Genomic DNA, 23,468 nt, shown 5'->3' with positions numbered 1-23,468 from the left:
CAATCTTATGTTTTGAGACCTTTTCTACTGTCATTGCGCCACCTGTGGTCCGATCTCCATGAAAATTTGCATGCTTGTTAAGAGTCACCTGTTACATGTTTTCACCAAGTTTCATAAAGTTTTGAGTTTTCGTTTAGGTTTTATATGCTTTTGGGTATTTTGGTCACTCCCCTTTTCTAATTTAGCCAGTTAAAGCTAACCAAAGGACAAAATTCAACATTTTTTTGATAATTATTGATCTAGAGAGTCCAGAGAAAATTACTGCAGTGGTTTGGTTTCAATCGGGTAAAAAATCTGGGACTAGTTCGCAAAAGTAAGTTTTTAACATATTTGTGAATAACAATTGAACAATTTGATTGACATCTTCGCTCCTTGAGGCAAAGTTGTTCACAAAGAGGAGATCTATAATATGATATGAAGATCTAGTGTTTGTGTGAATGTATGAACATGTCCTACAAATTGTGATCATTTTCTATTGAAAATGTGTGTTTTTGAGGCTTTTTCAACTGTTATAGCGCCACCTATGATCCGATCTCCATGAAACTTTGCATGCTTGTTAAGAGTCACCTGATACATGATTCCACGAAGTTTCATAAAGTTTAGAGTTTTCTTTTAGGTTTTATAGGCTTTGGGGTATGTTTGGCCACACCCCTTTTCTTAATTACCCCTTTAACGCTAACCAAAGGACAAAATTCTACATTTTTTTTATAATTATTGATCTAGAGAGTCCACAGATTATCACTGCAGTGGTTTGGTTCCGATCGGACAAAAAACCTAGGACTAGTTCGCAAAAGTAGGTTTTTAACATATTTGTGAATAACAATTGAACGATTTGATTGACAGCAATGGTTCTTGAGGCAAAGTTGTGCATTATGAGGAGATCTATCAAATGATATGCATATTGTGTTGATATGTGAAACACCACGTGATTACAGAGCCATAAAACTCGTTAGCGCCAACTAGTGGCCGATTTCTTTCAAAATTTTTACAGACCTTAAGGTTCATGAGTCGAACGTACCCAGCGAGTTTCGTTCCGATCAACATCCGTTAACCCTTTCAAATAGGTGCTTAAAATTGTTTGGCCAATGGCGGCCATGTTTTTTGAGATATGCAAATGTCCTCATAGGTACTTGTGCCCCTTCAGACCAAGACACTGCATACCAATTTTCAAGTCGATCGAGCCAACGGTTGCCTAGTTATAGCCATTTATGTGTTTTTTCTATCTTATTGCGCCCCCAAGTGGCAGAGATGAGCAATTTTTTTGATTTGACCAAAGATTGAGCTCATACATATGTGTTCCGAGTTTGGTGAAGATATCTCATTCCGTTCAAGAGTTATAGTTAAAATAGCATTTGGCTAACGTCAACATAGACGCTTTTTGGCATACTGTTTCGCGTAAGAATTGAAATTTCAACTTTTTTTTGATAATTATTGATGTTGAGTGTCCAGGGAATATTTCTGAAGTGGTTTGGTTCTGATTGGTTGAAAATCCTAGGACTAGTTCGCAAAAGTAGGTTTCGTATATAGCTCGATTTTGCGCGAAAACGGTGCCTCGTAGAGCAAAAAATGCAGCTGTGCACTTTTGTTCGGACTAAGCCAAGGATTGCAACGATGCCATGTTTTTGAGTCTACGGCTAACGGTTTACGATCTGCGGCCAAAAATGTCAAAAATTTTAGTTTTTTGCGCAGTAGCGCCCCCATTAGGCCGATTGGGCCGGTTTTTTGTATCTGAGTAGCGAGCAGGACTACTACCATCTGACCAAGTTTCAGCTCTCTAGGCCTTACGGTTTGGGCTGCACGTTCAGTTTTAAGGCGGAAAAATAATAATAATAATAAAAATCTTAACAATTACAATAGGGTTTCAGCACTGCGTGCTTGAACCCCTAAAAATCCTAACAGATACAATAGGGTTTCAGCACTGCGTGCTTGAACCCCTAATAATAATAATAAAAATCCTAACAATTACAATAGGGTTTCAGCACTGCGTGCTTGAACCCCTAATTAAAGCTGCAAGCAGCATTTTACGGGGTTCAAGCATTTAAGGCCTCTGAGGTGGTCTTGGCTAACCTGGATGCATGGATGACAGTTAAAGACATCCAAAATGAAGAATAGGCTGGCAGACAGACACAAACACTGAAATTAAATGATTAAACTAGTTTTTAACAGTTTAGATGTCATTTTCAGGTTAAACTGTAATCACAATGTGGCAAAATTGTAAAAACTGATATATCTGTATGAACAAAATGGAAAACATTGACTCAATGAGATTTAAAATGTTATAACAGTTAATTTTTTTTATGTTTTGGCATGAATTAATGAATCCTTTCAACAGTACTGTTCAACTTTGCTGAATGAGCCCATTAGTGGTCTCCCGCTGCCATCTAGTGGTTCTAAATTGCATTTACTCAAGCAACACTGTGTTTTTAAATATAACTGTTATAGTGTTGTTATTTTTTTTGACCAATCTCTCTTAAATTTTGCATGCTTGTTTAGAATGAAATTATGCATTATTTTACACAGTTTTGATAATTTGTGGGCTTTCTGTTTGTATTAATAGGCCTTAGTGTACACTATGCAAATAACATATTATAAAATTACTGGTTTATAGTTGTCCAAATGCAACTGTTCAACATGTTTTTGATAATTATTGACCTTCAGAGTCTAGAGAATTGTACTTCAGTGGTTTTATTGATTTTCAGCTTATACCCTATCACTAGTTTGCCAAAGTAACTTTTTGAAATAATCTTGAATATTTAATTAACAGCTTTATTGACAACATTGGTCCCAGAGGCAAAGTTGTTCAGAATGAGGAGATCTATCATATGATATGAAGATCTAGTGTTTTTGAGTGAATATATGAGCATTTTCAAACAATTTGAGGCCATTTACCATATAAATCTTGTGTTTTGAGACCTTTTCTACTGTTATAGCGCCACCTATGGTGCGATCTCCATGAAACTTTGCATGCTTGTTAAGAGTTACCTGTTACATGTTCTCACCACGTTTCATAAAGTTTTGAGTTTTCGTTTAGGTTTTATAGGCTTTGGGGTATGTTTGGCCACACCCCTTTTCTTAATTACCCATTTAACGCTAACCAAAGTACAAAATTGAACATTTTTTTGATAATTATTGATCTAGACAGTCCACAGAATATTACTGCAGTGGTTTGGTTCCGATCGGACAAAAAACCTAGGACTAGTTCGCAAAAGTAGTTTTTTAACATATTTGTGAATAACAATTGAACGATTTGATTGACAGCAATGGTTCTTGAGGCAAAGTTGTGCATCATGAGGAGATCTATCAAATGATATGCATATTGTGTTGATATGTGAAACACCACGTGATTACAGAGCCATAAAACTCGTTAGCGCCAACTAGTGGCCGATTTCTTTCAAAATTCTTACAGACCTTAAGGTTCATGAGTCGAACGTACCCAGCGAGTTTCGTTCCGAACAACATCCGTTAACCCTTTCAAATAGGTGCTTAAAATTGTTTGGCCAATGGCAGCCATGTTTTTTGAGATATGCAAATGTCCTCATAGGTACTTGTGCCCCTTCAGACCAAGACACTGCATACCAATTTTCAAGTCGATCGAGCCAACGGTTGCCTAGTTATAGCCATTTATGTGTTTTTTAAATCTTATTGCGCCCCCAAGTGGCAGAGATGCGCAATTTTTTTTATTTGACCAAAGATTGAGCTCATACATATGTGTACCAAGTTTGGTCAAGATATCTCATTCTGTTCAAGAGTTATAGTCAAAATAACATTTGGCTAACGTTAGCATAGACGCTTTTTGGCGTACTGTTTCGCGTAAGAATCGAAATTTCAACTTTTTTTTGATAATTATTTATATTGAGTGTCCAGGGAATATTTCTGCAGTGGTTTCGTTCCGATTGGTTGAAAATCCTAGGACTAGTTCGCAAAAGTAGGTTTCGGATATAGCTCGATTTTGCGAGAAAACGGTGCGTCGTAGAGCAAAAAATGCAGCTGTACACTTTTGTTCGGGCTAACCCAAGGATTGCAACGATGCCTTGTTTTTGAGTCTACGGCTAACGGTTTACGACCTGCGGCCAAAAATGTCAAAAATTTTAGTTTTTTGCGCTGTAGCGCCCCCGTTAGGCCGATTGGGCCGGTTCTTTGTATCTGAGTAGCGAGCAAGACTACTACCATCTGACCAAGTTTCAGCTCTCTAGGCCTTACGGTTTGGGCTGCACGTTCAGTTTTAAGGCGGAAAAATAATAATAATAATAAAAATCTTAACAATTACAATAGGGTTTCAGCACTGCGTGCTTGAACCCCTAAAAATCCTAACAATTACAATAGGGTTTCAGCACTGCGTGCTTGAACCCCTAATAAAAATCCTAACAATTACAAGAGGGTTTCAGCACTGCGTGCTTGAACCCCTAAAAATCCTAACAATTACAATAGGGTTTCAGCACTGCGTGCTTGAACCCCTAATAAATTTTAAATTAAGATGGGTATTTGGCAATAACGAAATTAAGATAAAGGCTCCGCCGGATTTGCTTTATTTAATAAAAGAATAATGCCAACATTAGCGTAAACACTCTGTCAACATTATGCATTTAAGACTCAATGAATATTTAGTTATCATTTGAAAAACCTTTACTCACAGAGATTAGGCTAGGTCTACATGTTTTTGTGTTGAGGAAAATGATTGAATCCACTGTAGATGTCTGCAGCGCGCTCCTGCGCTCGCTGATGGTGCGTCATTATTCACTCATTATTCTCATTATAAGCATGGTCAAAACTTTTCCACACCTCAGGGTTTGCTTTAGTTGCTGGTGCAACCAAAACGTAATCACCAGAGGCAAGCCTCCGTTACACCTGCACAGCATTCATTTTCGCATCTTTCTCGCGCTAATCGAAACACATCACATGACCGCTCGTTCACCTCGCAAACCGGAGCGCAAGCCCGAGCCCGGCCCGAGCCCGCGTAAGATGATAGAAATTAAGCCCGAACCCGACCGAACCCGTCGGGTCCGGGCAAAGATCTTCAGCTCTACAGCAGCACATCGAGCCTCAAGGATCACCTCAACGCAAAACATATAGCAGCTAGCGTGGACTTTACACTTTATGTTGAACTATGTATTATTTTGTTGGTGCAGCAGTTTATGTTGAACTCTTTATTGTTTTGGCCAAGGTTATTGAGAGTTGGACTTAGTATGTTATGGCCTCTGAAGCAACAGAGAGATGTTTTCTAATAGTCAGTGTTTCCAATGTTCTGAATGTAATTGACAGTATTGTGTTTTACTTAAAAAAAAAAAAAAAAAAAAAAAAAAACACTTTACAGAAGGTTCCAGCACCTATAAGCTACCTGAATTTCTGAAATGTACTATTTCTAAATTGTTTCTAAATATGCTATTGCTACACTTCATGGCAAAAATTGCACTGGTCTGCTAGACTTGGTTGAATAAAAATAAACAATATTTTGTTGCTTAAGCTTATGTATTCAGTCATTATTCAATGGTATACTATAAATCCATGTGAAAAAAAATTACTTCTCACTGTTCTCAGGTCAAATATTTATATGCGATTAAAATGCAATTAATTTCGATTAATTAATTACCAAGCCTCTAATTAATTAGATCAATTTTTTTAATCGAGTCCCGGACCTAATATATATATGAAAAGTGAAATTCCTTGCAGCATGTGGTGCATCTCTTCAATTCGGGCGGGGATCTCCCTTTTTGGATTGTTATCTTGGAAAAGTGAGAGTGTAGTTGTTGGAATATTTTGAGATCATGAAAATATCCCTAGTGCCTTTTTTAATCATCTGTCCTACAATGAGCCTAATCAAATCCAGAAAATCCCTTCATATTGGCCATGCAGAACATGACAGAAACTAACACATGATAGCAATGTATAACTGTATGTGGAGTAGACCTGCAGATTAGGCCAAATTGTAACAAGCTATTAAAATTGCCAAATGCCTCATTTATCATTGCAAAACAATGCCAAAACAACAGGCTAACACATACTGCAACTAGGCAGTCAGTGCAGTTTAATTATGAAAGATATTTTATACATAAATATGGTAAAACAACGACTATTAAGCCAGTATTCACACTAATACATTAAGCTGCAGGTAAATCTTACAAACCTTACATTAACCATGCTCTTGTCATCTGATAAGTTTAATTAATGTGCAGGCTAGATTCACTTATAATACTTCGTCATTAAAACACAACAGGGATTTACGAAATCATAACCACGAATTAACGTCGTAGTAATTAATAAAACTAGGTCACAAACTCTAAATTTGGCGGGAATTAATTATTGATTCATATGCAGTTCTCAATATGCAAACTTTGCACCGTTTAAACGTTATAAAATAAAACTTAATTAAATATCGGTACTCACCGTTTGATTGCTGTCCACGTCGTCCATATTTAATTAGTGTTGATCCAGTACGGTAGGTGGTGCTGTCACAAAAATACTAGGGTCGTAAAGCTACGGTCACAGAATTGCGGTCCTGTAACTGCAGCCTCCGGTTGTGCAGGAATACCCTTCTCGGTTGGAGCATGCGCACTGTAACGACCATGAAATTGGCACATTTGCAATGACGTGCGCCAACATGGAACAGACAAAGGAGCATCACCCTAACTGTGGTAGATACGGTGAATAAGCTAAAGCCCCCAAAATCAGTGAACTCCTTTAACTTGAACTTATCTTGCTTATTTTGTTACATGTTTTGTGTTAACAATTAAAAATGTTTAACATAGAATGTTTAAAATATTTTGGACCAGTTGAATGAGCTAGTACTTTGAATGCTTTTTTTTTTTTTTTTCCTGTCTACTTATTTATTTTTATTTTTTTAAGAATGAGTATGGCTAAAGTTACCAATGTTTTGCTACTGGTTTGAAATAAAACCTGGACCAAAATATCAAGCATGTAGTATTTTTTTAACCTTCTGATGCTGTTTAAAAACACATTTTTAGTCAACTGAATATACTTTATTAAGTCAAGTGACAATAAAATTAAAAGTTGAAATTACATAACAAAAGTTTTTTTTTTTTTTTTAACTATAAAAACTCAATCAGCTGAACAAAATATATTAAGTGTTCAATACTTATTCCCTGTGTCACTTCACTTTATTTATTATGACTCAACTTGTATACTTAAATGTTCAGATTTCTTTGTATGAATTCAATATTTGGCTTGATGGCTAAATCTTGTGGAAATTTTGTGTCAACAGCCCACTTAGAAATCCCCTTACTGATAAAAATGCTGATGTGTCAAATACTTATTTTCCGCGCTGTATAGCCTCCATAAATAGTACACTTGTGTTCTCGTTTATGCATCTCCATCTGCAGTGGTGTCAAAAGTACTGGCATTCATTGCTCAAGTAGAAGTATAGATACTAGGGTTTAAAAAGACTTTTGTAGAAGTTGAAGTATCAACTCAAGCTTTTTACTCAAGTAAAAGTGTAAAAGTACTGGTTTAAAAAACTACTTAAAGTATAAAAGTAAAAGTAATGTAAGGGAAAAAATACCATTAAGAACAAAAGCTTAAGGGGCCTATTGTGTACTACCCCACCGCCTCAAAAAACATTTTTCTAAAGGCCATAGCCCATAATGACTATAATGTTATATTAAAATGTTCATGTTGAAAAATTTGGGATGCACTAGGCTTCCTGTTTCAGCCGCATATATGAAAGTACAAAAATGGTGTGCACATCCCAAACATCCAATTAGGACACAGGTGCAAGACAACTAAATGATATAGACAAATAAAAAAGTGAAGTCTGAACACTGAAAACTACTGCTCCAGAGGAATTTAATCAAGCAACGTTTCGACCTTCAGGTCTACCTCAGCCGCATATGTGCCCATTTAAAATGAACGCACTTTAGTACAATGCAAATACATTAAAGGACTAGAGATATGATGACTAGTTGCCAATAAGTATTGTTATGGTGCAAAAAGTCAAACTTCAGAGGCTTGTCATCAATAACTTTTAATGGAATGTTTATGCACATCCAAGCTTAGCTGCAGGAATCTGCGAGGGCAATGGACAAGAACATTGGTGCAGGCTTAGAAACAATTACACTTGTATCGTTGTCTATTTACAGTAAACATTATAGTGCTGTCAAAATGAATGATTAATCCAAGTTATTAATCAAAAACTAAAACTGAAAAAGAAATCATAATCCTGATACTTTCTTGATTGATAGCTTCTTGTATTTGGTACATACGTCTGCTATGTCCAGTGTTCGGGGGGAAACGAGTTTCAAAGTTGGTATAGCCTACTTATCACAACATTGTCAATCGCATCGTCAATCGAAAACGCTAATTTATTCAAACGTCTCGCTACCGAACTACATACAGTAGCTTAATTTGTGGAGGACGAAGAAAAAGCACTAATTTGGTAAATGAGCCAGTGAGAAATAATAACTTTTAAGTAGGGTCCAGTGCCTTTTCAATACTTTTAAAACGGTACCGGCTCCTAAACGGTGCCTGAACCGATACTTTAAAAAAAAGAACCACAAAAAAACTATGGATAACTTTAAAGAACATTACAAATATTTAAAATAAATCCATAGCTTGTTGTGCAAGTTGTGCTTCCCTTAATCTAAGGCTAATAAATGTATTTCACAATCTGGGTCATTATTTAATACAAAACCACACATAATGTTTCTACTGTATCTCTGTCACTCACTCTGATATAAAAGTTAACATGAGTGCTGTTTGTCACTGTCTTAAATCAGTTCTGTGAATTACTGCATGGTCATTCTTTATAAAGTAGCAACAATGTCGTTTTTAAAATACAGTACTGTGCAAAAGTCTTATGGAAAAATTAGTATTTTCTCCCCAAAAAGGGTTTTAAGCCAGTTATTTATATCTTTTGCTGTAGTGTGTCAGTAGGAAATATCAGTTTGCCATTAATTTTAATAATAATCTAGTGCGATTTTGAATGCACAAGCAGTCTGACAACGGCAAAATGAATGTTTGGAAATGTAAACTGATATTTTATACTGACACACTACAGCAAAATATATAAATAACTGTCCGAACACCATTCTTTTAAGTGAAAATACTAACGTATCTAAGACTTTTGCACAGTAGTGTATGCATAAAGTACGTATGTTTAAATTAAGTATATTTAAGTAAGTGTAATTAAAGTATGTGTTCGTTCATATGTGTTAAGGGTTAGATTTTCGCTGGAGGAAACGGCTGTGGTGTGATGAGCGAAAAATTTACAGTTGATGAGAAACCGACTGCTACCTCGTGACTTTTTGTAAACTGTATTTATGACAAAGAACTGCACAGATATGGATATTCTAACAATCTATCGATAAACACACACCTTGTGTCCTCTGTTTGTTTAAGTGCGCATGCGCTGCTCCGTTCGCGGTCTGCGCCTCTGCGGATTGAAGAGCGCGCTGAAAGACGGGAGGAGACCGGTCTGACGCTGGTTTCATGTGAAATTTAAGCGGACTGACTCTGAGGCGATCGGATACCGGTTCCATACCCAACCCTACTTTAAAGAAATATATTTTTTGATAAACGAACCCAAAACTGTCTATGTCCTGGCTGGACTGTGATGTGTCACGTGCAGGTGCGATGAATCGCGTACAGACCAATAGGGTGTCAGAATGGTATTTGTTTATACTTCTCATCCAACCACAATCAAATTCACTCCATCCGGATGAAGCGATTTATCTGGATAGGTCTTTTTTTTTTTTTTTTTTTTTTTTGAATGATGACAAGCCGGAATGAAAACAAGCCGAAATTAAATAGCAGTAACGAAGCTATTTTTAAAATGTAAGGAGTAGAAAGTACAGATACTTGCCTGAAAATGTAAGGAGTAGAAGTAAAAAGTCGGCTGAAAAATAATCACTCAAGTAAAGTATAGATACCCCAAATTTCTACTTAAGTACAGTAACGAAGTATTTGTACTTCGTTACTTGACACCTCTGTCCATCTGACAGAGACAGGTCTAAATTCAGTGGTAGCAGAGATCAATATATCAAAGAAAATACAGAAGTGATCAGAATTTTCTCAAATTAGTTTAAAAGCTTAGAATCTAAATCCTACAGTTTCACTGTTAGTAAAGAGACGCTGCCAGATAGAATTAAAGGGGGGGGGTGAAATGCTCATTTTCACTCAATATCCTGTTAATCTTGAGTACCTATAGAGTAGTACTGCATCCTTCTTATCTCCAAAAAGTAAACAAATAGTTTTATTATATTTATAAGAGAAAAATAGTCTGTGCCGATTTTTTTCGGAAAAACACGAGCTGCTGGAGGCGTGACGTTTGGGCGGAGCTAAAGAATCACGAGCGCGAGTAGGCTTTTGCGTTGAGAGCGTTTGGAAGTTGTGACATTACCGTGAGAAAGAAAAAAAACATCATCCAAAACAAACCATGGCTAACAGCCAGATTCAGCCATTTATTTATGATCCAGAATCAGATCCCAATGCTGAAACTGAACAAGAGCAGCAGCAGCAATGACTCGCTCCGAGCAGGGCTCGAACGCGGGTCTCCGATGGGAGACGGACGCACTAACAAGGAGGCAGAGATATTTGAAGCAGTTTTACTCACCGCCTGCGGTTCCAACACACAATCGTGACCCTTTTTTTTGGGGATTGCATCATCCTTAAGAAATAAACGATACGCAAATCCGTCGTCAAACTGGTCCTTGTTTGTAAAACAAGCATCTTCGAAATACAGGGAACAAACAAAAACACTTGCACAACTCCGTCGATGCTCTTTAAAAATAAACTCCGTCCACTGGTCCCTTAATATTTTTTTTTTTATTATTTTTTGGTAATCTGTGCAGGGTTGTCTTGCCCTCGCAACCAAAAACACACTTATTTTGTGACATTTCGCTCAACGCTGTGATCAGTGAAATGTTTGTGCTCAGCCTCGCTATACGGGAGCGCGCGCTCTTCCGGCAGACGTGCCCTCAGGACCCATATAAGAAAATTCCGCTCCATCTAACGTCACACAGACCCATACTCGAAAAAAAACTTTCCAAAACTTGTTACAAACCGGAAGGAGTATTTTTGGATAATGAAGGACAATACTCCTTCAAATGTACAACTTAATTTTTGAAACTTTGTCCATGTTTAGCATGGGAATCCAACTCTTTAACAGTGTAAAAAACTCAGTATGCATGAAATAGCATTTCACCCCCCCCCCCCCTTAATTCACGAATGCAATTGCTCTCTCACCAATCAATTCACTTAAATGTAATCTTTATTTTATTTATATAGTGCTTCATACAATACTGATTGTGTCAAAGCAGCTTTACAGTGTCAAGTAGGAAAACAGTTTAAAAAATAATGCAATAGGACAATTAAAAAAAAGAAAGAATCCTAGTTAAACTCAGTTCATTGATGATTCAGTGATATCATCATCCAGTTCTGATCTCTTCCAATAGTGTCCGTCAAATGTCACCACCTAAGCAAGCCAATTGTGATTTCTATTGGTGACAGAATGGAGAAACAACCTTGGGACAAACCAGGCTTAGTCAGGAGGCCAGTTCTCCTCTGAACAGATGAAACCAACATGCTGTGTTTTAATTCCAGGCTGCAGCACAGTTCAAACTATGCAGAGGACTTGTCTGGTTCCCCTGGGCTCGTCCCATAGGTAGCTGAGGTGATGAGATCTTCCCAGGTGACCCAGAGAGCAAGCAGTTTCGGCCCAGGTCTGGCCCACATGGATTTCATGTTTTCATTTTTCATGGAAAAATGGGACACAGACAATGGACACTTTTCATTCGTCCTCTTTCCTACAACTTGTTTCACTTCTGTTTCTGTTTTTATTACTTATTTTTACAGTTTCCAAATCCCTGCTATTACTAACTGAATCACTAACTTACTTCATTACATTACAACACTGCTCCTGCCATTCCTCTCACACCCAGGTGGACAGTCTTTAAATATCTCACTCAAACTCCATATGTCACAAAACAGTAAGTTACTAAACCTAACAACAAAAGCAATCATAAAACAGTGTAAAAACTACTTGAAAACAGTGAAAAAAAATACTTTTTATTATTTTTATTATTCCCCCAGTGCATGATGGGAAATATGGGATCATGATTCACTCAATATCCTGTTAATCTTGAGTACCTATAGAGTAGTACTTCATCCTTCATAACTCCAAATTTTTATTATATTTATAAGAGAAAGATAGTCTGTACTGATTTTTCCCGGAAAAACACGAGCGCCTAGAGGCGTGATGTGTGGGCGGAGCTAAAGAATCACAAGCACCAGTAGGCTTTTGAGTTGAGAGCATGTGGAAGCTGTGACACAGATCCAGAGGCTGAAATTTAACAAGAGCAGCATCAGCAAAGGCGGTATGCTATGTGGTATGTACTGAAACTGTATATATTTGCTTAGCGGTTTTGGAAAATGACTAAGTTCCACTTTATGTCGTCTTTTTTTTTTTAAGCTGTACATGTGGAAAGTGCAGTTTGATGACAACATCGCATGTTGTTTACTTGATGTGCTTACGCGCCGATAGCTAAGTTAACAACACAGAGATATTTGAAGCAGTTTTACTCACTGCATGTGGTTCCAACACACAATCGTGACCCTTTTCCGTTGGGACTGCATTATCCTTAAGAAATAAACGATGTGCAATCCGAAATGCAGGGAACAAACAAAAACACTTGCACAACTCCGTTGATGCTCTGTAAAAATGAACTCCATCCACTGGTCCCTTAATGCTGTTTCTCTTTTGGTAATCTGTGCAGGGTTGTCTTGCCCTGGCACAGAGCCATACTCGAAAAAAAACTTTCCGAAACTTGTGACAAACCGGAAGAGCTTTTTTTGGAACAAAAATACTCCTTCAAACGTACAACTTAATTTTTTAAACTTTGTCCATGTTTAGCATGGGAATCCAACTCTTTAACAGTGTAAAAAACTCAGTATGCATGAAATAGCATTTCACCCCCCCTTTAAAGAATCCTTGTAAACATAACAAGCAATTCCTAGTAAAATATACTTATGAGTTCAAACTTTAAGTTCTACAAGCTTAAATTGAGTACTAATATAGAATGTACTTATTTGTTTTTTATTATTGCCTTAACTAAAATATTTAATATTTAAATGTACAAATTACATTTGTTTTTATGTAGTATTTATTCACCACAAAATCATTTTTTATCAGTGTACTTTTGACAGTACTCACTATGTTAAGGAGTTAAAGAACTATCCAGCCACATGAAGTGGGTCTCTTCTGAATTTTTTCTCACTGACAATGTCCCTAAAACGATCATATGAAGTCACATGAAGGTAAATTTAAGATGTAACACTTTACAGTAAGGTGTCATTGGTAAACACAAGTTAACGTATTATTTAACATGAACTAACAATGAGCGATACATTTGTTACAGTATCTATTAATCTTTGATAATGTTAGTTAATGAAAAATATTACAAATATGAGAAATTATTTCTTATTTCTTTTTCTTTTTCTTTTTTTTTTTGCAATGCATGCAACCATTGCTTTAATTATTTATATTATTACAGTCTTTCTGCTCTATTTTAAGGCATTTAAAGGCTAATTTCAGGTGAAATAAAACTTTTTAAGACCCTTTAAAGACCAGCACTTTGAATACTTTATCATAAAACATGTCATATTTTTTTTTTTTTTTTTTTTTTAATCGCACACATTTGCAATGCCACTCTCTATGATTATGACCGAAGCATCCTTACAATTAAAAGCCATTAACACAAATGGATTTTTTTAAGAAAACAAAATAAATTAAATGTTCTTTGACTTTACTGCCACCCAATCTCAAATCCACCTTACAAACATCCAGAAGTGAATGAACCTGTCCCGATTAAGTGAGGATTAAAATGCATGAAGATGAGGGAATTCATTTATAGTAACAAATAAACAAAACTACAAAAAAAAAAAAAAAAAAAAAAAAAAAACTCCCCTGAGGGTTAAAAACTGGCAGACCGTCCAAGACATAGCAAGGCAGGAAAAGAGGTACAGACACACATCTGACAATGCTCTGGCTGCGTTTAGGATTCAAAGTAATTTGGATTTGAAGTGTTTATTGTCTCATACCCAGTGAGGAAAACAAGTTTCCCTGAGAATTAAATTCTTACTTTGCTGTCAACAGTTAATACCTAGACAGTGTAGCTATACACATACACAAACTATACACTATACAGACTCATCATCAGTCGATCAGAACATGGAACTTTTACACTTGGCAACATCAGGGGGTGTCACTTTTAGTTCGAAAATCGATTGCACAATTGATCGGACCAACCAAAAAGAGTTTTGAAAATGAAAACAGGGAATCGATTTTAACCAAATATGTACACTATTAAGTTTATAATAATTAAGCAACGAAAAAATATAGATGTAACAAAACTCACAAACAAGCTGAAAAAGAAAATAAAGAATTCCAAAAGTGCAGTATGTGTTGCGAAAGCTAGACAGAAAATACCAGCAATTTTACGCGCCTATAAGACCCAGTGACGTCGAAAGCGACCTCTTATGGCGCGTTCCCACCAAACGCTAATAGAGCATCTGGCATGATTTCAATGTTAAGTCAATGTAAAGACGCGTTTAGGTACGTCTGGAGGTCTAGCGGCGCAGTAGACGTTAATTCACCTCATTCGTGCATCTAGATTCGGACTTATTAAGGAACATTGCAAGCTGACAGCGACCGGCTTTTGTGGTGGAAAATTGGCAGTAATACCCCCACCTTGCGCAGCTGTACCTGTGTGTCCCTGGGACATCAGTGCGGTCAGAGTCCGTCTTCTCAACAGCTGGACATATAGTGATTAAAAAAAAGCTCTGCTCTGGACCCCGAAATGTTGATCGACTTGTTTTCCTGTCCAAAAAAAAAAATTATAATGGCCCTAGCCTTTAATTATGCCTGCCTAGTGCCGTCTAGCCTAATTAAGTGTCGGTTACATTCAAAAAAAAAAAAAAAAAAAAAACACACACATGGCCTGTTCTCAAGTCCATTTAAAGTTTCATTTTTTTAACAGTTGTTTGAAATGGATTGAATCATTATTTAAAATAATATTGGAGATTTTTGAATTGCCTAAATCATAAATGCAGCAGTGTTGAAGCCTGCAGTGATGTTTATCTTTTGTTATGGCAGCCGTCCCCTCTGCATATTTTTTCAAGAATGTTGCACTCCTGTTGCTGTTTATTATGCACGAAACTTCATGCCAATAAATAAGAAATATTGCTGACTTGTGCGTTTCCAGCGCTCTCTCGTTCGTCCGTTATTTGACATTGAAAAGGAAATGTTTTTTTTTTTTTTTTGACATAGAAAATCGATTTTACAATCGATTTAATGAACAAGTTTTTCACAAAAGTGACAGCCCTAATATATATATATATATATATATATATATATATATATATATATATATATATATATATATATATATGCTGAAAATTGAGATCATTTCTCATCACTAGATGAGAATTACCAGGGCTACATACATTTAGGCATATGAGCAGTGAGCACTTTATTCAAATTCAAATTCAAAATGTACATCAGTTCATTGATAGTGTCAATTCACCTTTGTCAAAAAATAATAATAAATCTATCAGGTTTTTTTTACCTTTAGCAGAACTGCTTCTTCCTTGATTTTGCGCAAGCAAATGTGTCAACTACATCCCCAAAGTTCTGATAGTGGTCATGTAGTCTTTATTTATGTATAATTTATTATTATTATTATTATTATTATTATTATTAGTATTATTATTATTGATGTTGTTGTTGTTGTTGTTAAGTTAGTGTTCATAAACCAGTTATGTAGGGTCTTTAAAGAATTTCAAGTTAATAATAAAACAATTTATGAACAATATTTTTAAAGATTGCGTCATGTGGTGCCCCACTAATGGTTGTGAATGGTTGGTGCCCCTGGACACTGGCCCAAGTGCCCTTATGGATAATCCGGCTATAAGAATTACTAGTTATGGATTACTGAAATATTTTCTGCAGATGAATATTTATGATGAATTAAGATTAACAGAAAAGCAATTAAACAATTACATTTCGAATGTTTGTCAAAAAGTAGTGTGACTGAATTAAATAAACACAGAGAAAAAAAATTATAGTTTTACCGTGTTTCAGTGAGTCTCTTGTCCACCAGAGTTGAAATGATGAAAAAGATGAAAACAACACCGAAACAAAGAACAGAAAAACTAGATAAGATATTTCCTCATAAGCTCTAAATATGAATTTGTCTTTTTTTCAGCATTTCTTTGCGTCATTCTGCTTTAAGAAAACCAGAGCAACATGAAACCCTTTAAACTTTGAAACAGTTAACTGACCAGTTGCAGCAGCAGCAGCAGCAGCAGCAGCAGCAACAAGACGAAGGAAGGAAAAAAAAAAAAAAAAGAACTTCAAGACAAGGAAGTTACAGCACAATCAAAGAATAATAATGGGAGTCAACATGGAAATTCTGGCACAGTTACACGGTAATTTTGAGAACAATTCAACCTCAAACTGATTAAATGACATTAACAACTTTCTTGTAAAGTTAAACTAATTCTGAGGAAAATGAATGTAAAAGGATGATGATGATGATGACGATGATGATGATGATGATGTGCTGCACAAATAATGAAATCCACTGAAAACAATAAATAAAATATATATTTTTGATCACTATACAATGTTTTTATAGTGTTTCTGTGATATCAGTGATATATGAGTCTGTAACAATTAAATCATGGATGATTTATCAAGCAAAAGTATAACAAAAATATAGAAAAATAAACATTTAAAACATAAAATGTTATGCCTAAACTGATTTTAGCAGAACTTTCAATACCTTATTTGTCTTTACTGATGAACTTTATGATTTCATGTCCTTCACGGGGGTGCTGCTCTAGTGTTGACCAGCATGAGGTGTTTGTTGCATGTGCTACTCCATGTTAAATAAGTTAAAAGTGTTTCTTTATGAAGGCTTTTTTATTGATTTAATTTACAGCTGTAGAGTGTGAAATTCTGGGTTTGCATGGCCAAGTGCTCATGCGGACAGAATGGATCAGCGGAGTTATCAGGAGTATGACAAGCAAACAGATATTGATACTCCTGGGAGTTTTACTCTGGCTCAGATTGATTCTTTGGATTGTTTGTTGGCTTGAGCTGACATGAAAATAAAGACTTGGAACCAGGTAAAAGGTTTTGCCAAGGAAGGGCCTTTGAAAGAGCCAGAGAATAGAAAGCAGGGAAGGAAAGGTGGAGTTTGTGTCCGGGTATACTTAAAATAAAATCATATCCCCCTTCCATTACTTGCCAATATCCAATTACTTGTTGAATAAGGTCAATGACCTACAGGCAAAAATATGCCACCATTGATAATACAGGAATGTTTGCATTGACTCATTTCTCAAGACTCAGATTCCTCTCTGGCGTTAGAAGGGTTTGGATTGCCTAGGGACAGTAAGGAAATGGGGAAAAATTATCAATGACGCAACTCCACTAAAACAATGCAAGCCGTGATATGGAGCTCCATATCCGGAAGTACCTGACATTCTTGTCCCAAGTTTTGAAGCCTCAGTATTTGTCTTCAGCTGAATATTAATAAAACAAAGGAAATAGTGATTGATTATAGGATGTCCCCACCTAGTCATTTGATGACAACTATTAAAGGTTTGGAAATTGAGTTTGCCATATTCCTAAATATCTGGGGTTGATTATTGACAATAAGTTGAGTTTCCAACCCAGTGTTTTGGCCATTTGTAAAATGATTCAACAGTTTATTATTAATGTTTTAGAATCTGCACTGCTACAATGCATTCTGGGTAATATTTGTCATTTTCAAGAAAGCAGCCTACAGCAATATACTGTGAATTAACAGAGCTCAAAGACAATCAGAGGCTGTGTTTAAAATAACACCCTATACCCCCATTCACTATTCCCTATATTAGTTTACTTGACTGAGGGAATGGAAAAAAAAGTGAGGGCATTCAGGTGAAATAAAACTCCCAGCATGCACTGCAGCGTGAATCAATTACTCAGCTGAATGTTCTTATTATTTTATTTATTTGTATGTATTGGTTTTCTGGTGTTTTTGTTGTGACTTTTTGTAGTCTGTTTTGTTATATACATTTTTTTTAATTGCTACAATTGTTAAGGTTCTGTTGCTGATTTTTTTAGCCTGTGTGTTTACTAAACATGTGCAATACTTCATTTATACTTTATTATACAATACTTTATTTTAGCACATCTGATCTCTTCTGGAAGCTGATTCCAACTGCGGGTGGCATAATAACTAAAGGTTACTACCCTTGTTTTGTGTGAACCCTTGGCATTTCTAACTGACTCAATCCTGATCTGAGTGGTCTGTTAGATTTATATTCAGTGAACATATCTGCAATGTATTGTGTTCCTAGGTCCTAGGTCATTGAGTGATTTATAAATGAGTAAAAATACTTTAAAATCAATCCTTAATGTAACTAGAAGGCAGAGTAAGGACCTGAGGACTGGTGTGATATGCTCAGAATTTCTAGGTTATACAGGCTAAACAAGAGCAGTGCAAGAACTGAGCCTTGTGGGACTCCGCATGTCACGGACGTCCACTTATGCTTTCCTGGACTCACATAGTAGCCTCTCCCTTCTAAGTATGAGTACCATCCCTGAAAGCTCAATGCAGTTTTCAGGTCTCTCTAGACGTATGTTATGATCGACAGTGTCAAACTGCAATCTAGCAATACCAGCACTGATATTTTGCCTGAGTCAGAATTTAAGTGAATATCATTTATTATCTTAATGAGTTCTGTCTCTGTGCTATGATGCGGTCGGAAACCAGATTTAAAATTGTCCAGGTATCCATTTTAGTTTAAGTATTTGTTCAGCTGATTTATTTGCCTATAAAAGGAGGATTTGATTTTGGTCTAAAATTGTTCAAAATTTGTAGATGCCTAACAGAAATAAAGTCAGCCTGGTTAGTAATAAGTGAAGCATGGATTTCATGCGGGCCAGATGTGGGACGGATCTGGGCCGAAACTGCGTGCTGTCTGGGATGAGAACGGCACAATTTTTAGAGACCATTTCCTCCCTTTTGAGCTTTTTTGAGTGCCTACCTTCAAATGGCCACAACTTCTCCAAATATTATTTCCATGTGTTACACATCGTTGGAAAGCTTGGAGACTACACTTTCAGGATCTGTGTATAACTCAAAATCCCCCAGAACCGACTTGTGTCCCTACTTTCCGTGATTGGTCACATGTTCTCCTTTTTCCCTTCAAAAACATCTGGGATGTTTTTGCTTTGTTTTGTGTCATTGATCAATTTGTACTATGAAACTAGAGGGAAGAGGAGTGTGTGTTTCTCTTTTGTTTGGGGATATGGCTAATAGTTGATTGTTGCTACACTGTAATGAATTGCTGTAAAAATTACAGCATTATTTTACAGCCGCGGACTGTTTTTTAATAATACAGCATATTGCTGTAAACTGCAATGCATTCTGGGGTCACGTGTAGGTCTGACTCAAATTTACAGAATTTTGCTGTAAATTTCAAATCTTCGGAGCCGCATCGTCAACGGTCGAGGAGATTAACGTTAAAGACAAGAGGAGTGATTCACAACTGTGGTAAGTGACTTCAGTTTTTTATATTTCTTGTTTGGTAGTTTATAGTATATGAATGCATCTACATTCGCGGATTATATTGGTAACCCCAGATTCAAGCATCATCCGTCCGCGGGGCGCGAGGCAGAATTGTGCGGGGTTTCAGTAGCGCGGTCGCGGTAGGATTTCACACATCCCCCGGCGCTATAGCAGCCATGGACAGAAAATCTCTGGAATCCTTCGTTATGAATGACATGTTTCAGTGCTAATAGTTTATATCCACTGTAACTTAGTGTTTATCAGCACACTTCGTCGTGATTATTTTATGATGTAAAACAACTTTGCACATGCAGTCATCTGTTAACACGGGCACCGAAATAAAACGCGTTTCTAAAGCCTCGCGGTCAGTCAGGGTCGCTCACGGAGGATGTGTGTGTCATATAAATTCTCAGTGGTGCTTTTCTAAGAGGTTAACATAACCAGTGAGATGTAGATTTTTTTTGAGCATTTGCTAACTTCAGGTAACGTTAATGTGAAAACTTTAACAAATCTGTTTGATATAAAGTCTGCTTTGTATAGTTAGCCTAATTTATTACCTTAGGGCGACCAAATACGTTTTCCTTGAAATTATTAAATATGCTATTTATATATATGTGTCTATATTTATGTCGGCCGGCAAATCTTGTGTGTATTTTGGCACAGGGTGCACAAAGGCACCTTATCAGTGCGGTGACACTTGAACAAATGAACTGATCATGCGCGACACTGACCAATAAACAAACGAGTTGTTTTATTGCGTCTATGACTTGAATCTTATCATCAGTTGTAGTGATGGGAGGTTCGGATCATTTTACCGAATCGGACTTTTGAGTCTCGTTCAGCAAAATGAACGAATCTTTTTTCGAGTCATTTCAAATGAACGAACAACCAGAAGGTTCAGGAAGAAAAAAACAAAGTGCTTCCAGTCTGTTTCACATTAGGAGGCATTTTGCTGCATAATCGATCCACCACAAACCATATGCAACTATGGAAGCTCAACTTCCATTAAATGGACTGAAAACGCTCAAGTAACGTTATAGGTCTCAAAACGCTTGCTCTGCGCCAGTGAATACACACCATAGACAGTAAAAGAAATATGTGCATGTCACAGACTGTCTGGGCATGCACTTCCGCGTTTCAGAGATCCGCCTTTTACTTTCCGTCAACATTACATTAATTAACGTTTAGAAAATTTATTTTTGACATTTGTGAATCAGTTCAGAATCGTCTGCTTATGCATTGCGATACATTTAAGAATCACATTTTTATCCCACCCCTACTAAATATAGTATGTAATGTAAATGTAAAAATCTGAAATAAAAAAAAAAAAAAAAAAAAAAAATGGTATAGGTATTAATTACTATTGTGATATTGATTGTTTTAGGAGACACTTTGACAAGTGGGCACTGGATGCTGAGTATTGAAGGCGAGGTGGTGTGTGAGGGCACTCAGCCCAGTTTCCTGTCCGGCCTTGCCACTCTGTTTGCTGCTTATTACTAGTTTAATCTTGAGTATCAGGAGGAAGCAGTGTGTACCTTGGAGTTCATTCAAAGGTAATGGTTGAATTCTAACAACTTCAGAACCAGCATTTTATAGATAAGTTATATCAGAACATTAATTTTAATAATGTTATGTTATCAGTGTTATTTCTGTTGATGCCTTTAAAACAATGTGTCTTAACTCGAGAAGAGAATATATTTGTCTCCCTATTTAACACCAGCAAGCTATTGAGTTAAATATGTTTTTTTTTTTATTATTAGTGGACATCTCCAACTTTCTTGGAGGTCCTAAAACCGCTCTTAATTACATATTGTCTGTTTCATGACCCTTTAGGTGCTTTGTGGGCATAAATCCAGAGAGAGGACCAAAGCCAAGGGAAAAGTGCCATCGAAATAAAAACAGGACAAGTGATACAGAAGAAAATGTGTGGCAGTCAACCCACATGTTGCCACTCTTCTGTGCAAATTCCAATGGAATTTCTGAAATGTAAGGATACACACACACCAAGATTGCGTCTTCCTTTTATTGTTCTCTATCTGCCTTTGACTGTACCTCTCATCCCTCTGTCTCTCTCTGACTGTACCTCTCATCCCTGTATCTGTCTCTGACTGTATCTGTCCTCCCCCTATTTGTTTCTGAAAGTATTATTATGTTTTGTAATATATCTAATGTATTGTCCTCTTTACTCTTTTCAATATTTCTAGTCACACTTTGAATCCTGGGATGGAACTTCATCTGGAGCATAATTGTTATTTGGTTGATTTTTATCTGTTTGATGGAAAGTTTGTATGACTTCTGCAAGTGCGCGGCTCCTTCCGGTCAGTCATGCATCACTTTTTTTTGTATGACTTGTTTGGCAATATTGGTCTATTCCTTAATGATGATAGCTATCTGAAAATGTCTTTGTGGTTTTTAAAGGATTAGTTCACCCAAAAATGAAAATTAAGTCAATAATTACTTATGTCGTTTCACACCCGTAAGATCTTCGTTCATCCTCACAACACATAATAAGATGTGGCTCAGTGAAGCGTGCATTTCTAGCAAGATCATTTCTTTTTTTCAATGCCCAGAAAGCCTCTAAAACATTTAAAACAATTCATGTGACTACAGTTGTTCAACCTAAATATTATAAAGCGACGAGAATACTTTTTTTGCCAACCCCCCCCCCCACCCCCATCTCCCAAAACAACGATTTTATTCAACTATATCTAGTGATGGGCGATCTCAAAACACTGCTTCATGAAGCTTAGAAGCTTTACGAATCTTTTGTTTCAAATCATTTGCTCAGAACGTGTATCAAACTGCAAAAGTCACACGAACCATTGAAATTTCAAAACACTTATGACGTAACGAAGCCTCATTTACTGAAATCATGTGACTTTGGCAGTTTGATATGCTCTGATTTGAACTGAAAGATTAATAAAGCTTTGAAGCTTCATGAAGCAGTGTCATCCATCACGAGATACTGTTGAATAGTCATTATTTAGTTTTTTGGCACACAAAAAGTATTTTCATTGCTTCATTACACTAAGGTTGAACCACTGTAGTCACATAAACTGTTTTAAATATGTTTTTAGTACCTTTCTGGGCATTGGAAAGGGAAATGATCTTGCTAGCAATGTAGGCATCACTGGGCCATCAGGTTTTATAAAAAATATCTTAATGTGTGTTGTGAAGATGAACAAAGGTTTTAAGGGTGTGGAATGACATGAGGGTGAGAAATGACAGAATTTTCACTTTTGGGTGAACTGTTTTAATATGACCATGTTGGTCATGTTTCGGTTATAACGCAGTTTGAATATTTCTTTGTGTCAAGGTCCATGATGGCCATTATGTTCCAAGTAATAAAAAAGAAATCATGCCAAAATTTCATATCCATTTAAAAAAAAATGAAATAATTTTAAAATAAATAAAAATGAGTTCAAAATAATATACTTTTTATGTCATTTTTTATGTAAATTTGAAAGTGATATATAACATTTTGACCTGTTTTTTTTTAGATTTTAAAAATGTTATTTTTTTAGATTTTATTGGTGAATTAAGTTATGCATTATATAACACTTTATGCAGTTAAAGTTAAGTCAGCAATAGGGAAAATATATTGTATGCTATCATTTTACATACTTTAAATATAGCAAATACACATATGCTTTTTTTCAAAGAATTGCTTTGCACAGTAAACTACTTGAAAGTGTGCATTTGCTATTTAAATAATTGTTAAATGCCATATACAATGTATTAAAAATGCAGTATATAATATATTTTTTTGTAAAAATGCAGTATACAAAATATAAAAAAATTACTGTAAATTTTACAGTAAAATACTGGCAGCAGGGTTGCCAGCCAGTTACTGTAAATTTTACAGAAGTCTTACTGTAATTTAATTTACAGAATTTT

The 23,468-nt window shown here is 36.1% G+C and overlaps 1 protein-coding gene and 2 long non-coding RNA genes across 3 annotated transcripts in view; 2 read left to right on the top strand and 1 right to left on the bottom strand.

Annotated features, from left to right (window-relative positions):
• Positions 1-16,298, bottom strand: part of LOC127948421 (B-cell receptor CD22-like) — an 82,113-nt gene extending 65,815 nt beyond the window's left edge. Inside the window, exon 1 of the mRNA XM_052544854.1 lies at positions 16,078-16,298. The gene's annotated coding sequence lies outside the window, so the exon portion shown is untranslated. The remainder of the gene's footprint in view (positions 1-16,077) is intronic.
• A 3,039-nt stretch (positions 16,299-19,337) lies between these two features.
• Positions 19,338-21,438, top strand: LOC127948740 (uncharacterized). The gene is made up of 3 exons (XR_008152174.1): positions 19,338-19,556; positions 20,956-21,124; positions 21,405-21,438. It is a non-coding gene; the product is annotated as an uncharacterized LOC127948740 (long non-coding RNA).
• LOC127948739 (uncharacterized) lies at positions 21,436-23,001 on the top strand. The gene is made up of 2 exons (XR_008152173.1): positions 21,436-21,557; positions 21,776-23,001. It is a non-coding gene; the product is annotated as an uncharacterized LOC127948739 (long non-coding RNA).
• The last annotated feature ends 467 nt before the right edge of the window (positions 23,002-23,468 follow it).

This window comes from Carassius gibelio, chromosome B1 (assembly GCF_023724105.1).
Source record: "Carassius gibelio isolate Cgi1373 ecotype wild population from Czech Republic chromosome B1, carGib1.2-hapl.c, whole genome shotgun sequence".
NCBI lineage: Eukaryota > Metazoa > Chordata > Actinopteri > Cypriniformes > Cyprinidae > Carassius > Carassius gibelio.
The sequence above is the reverse complement of the archived record's forward strand: the minus strand, read 5'-3'. Positions and strand labels throughout refer to the sequence as shown.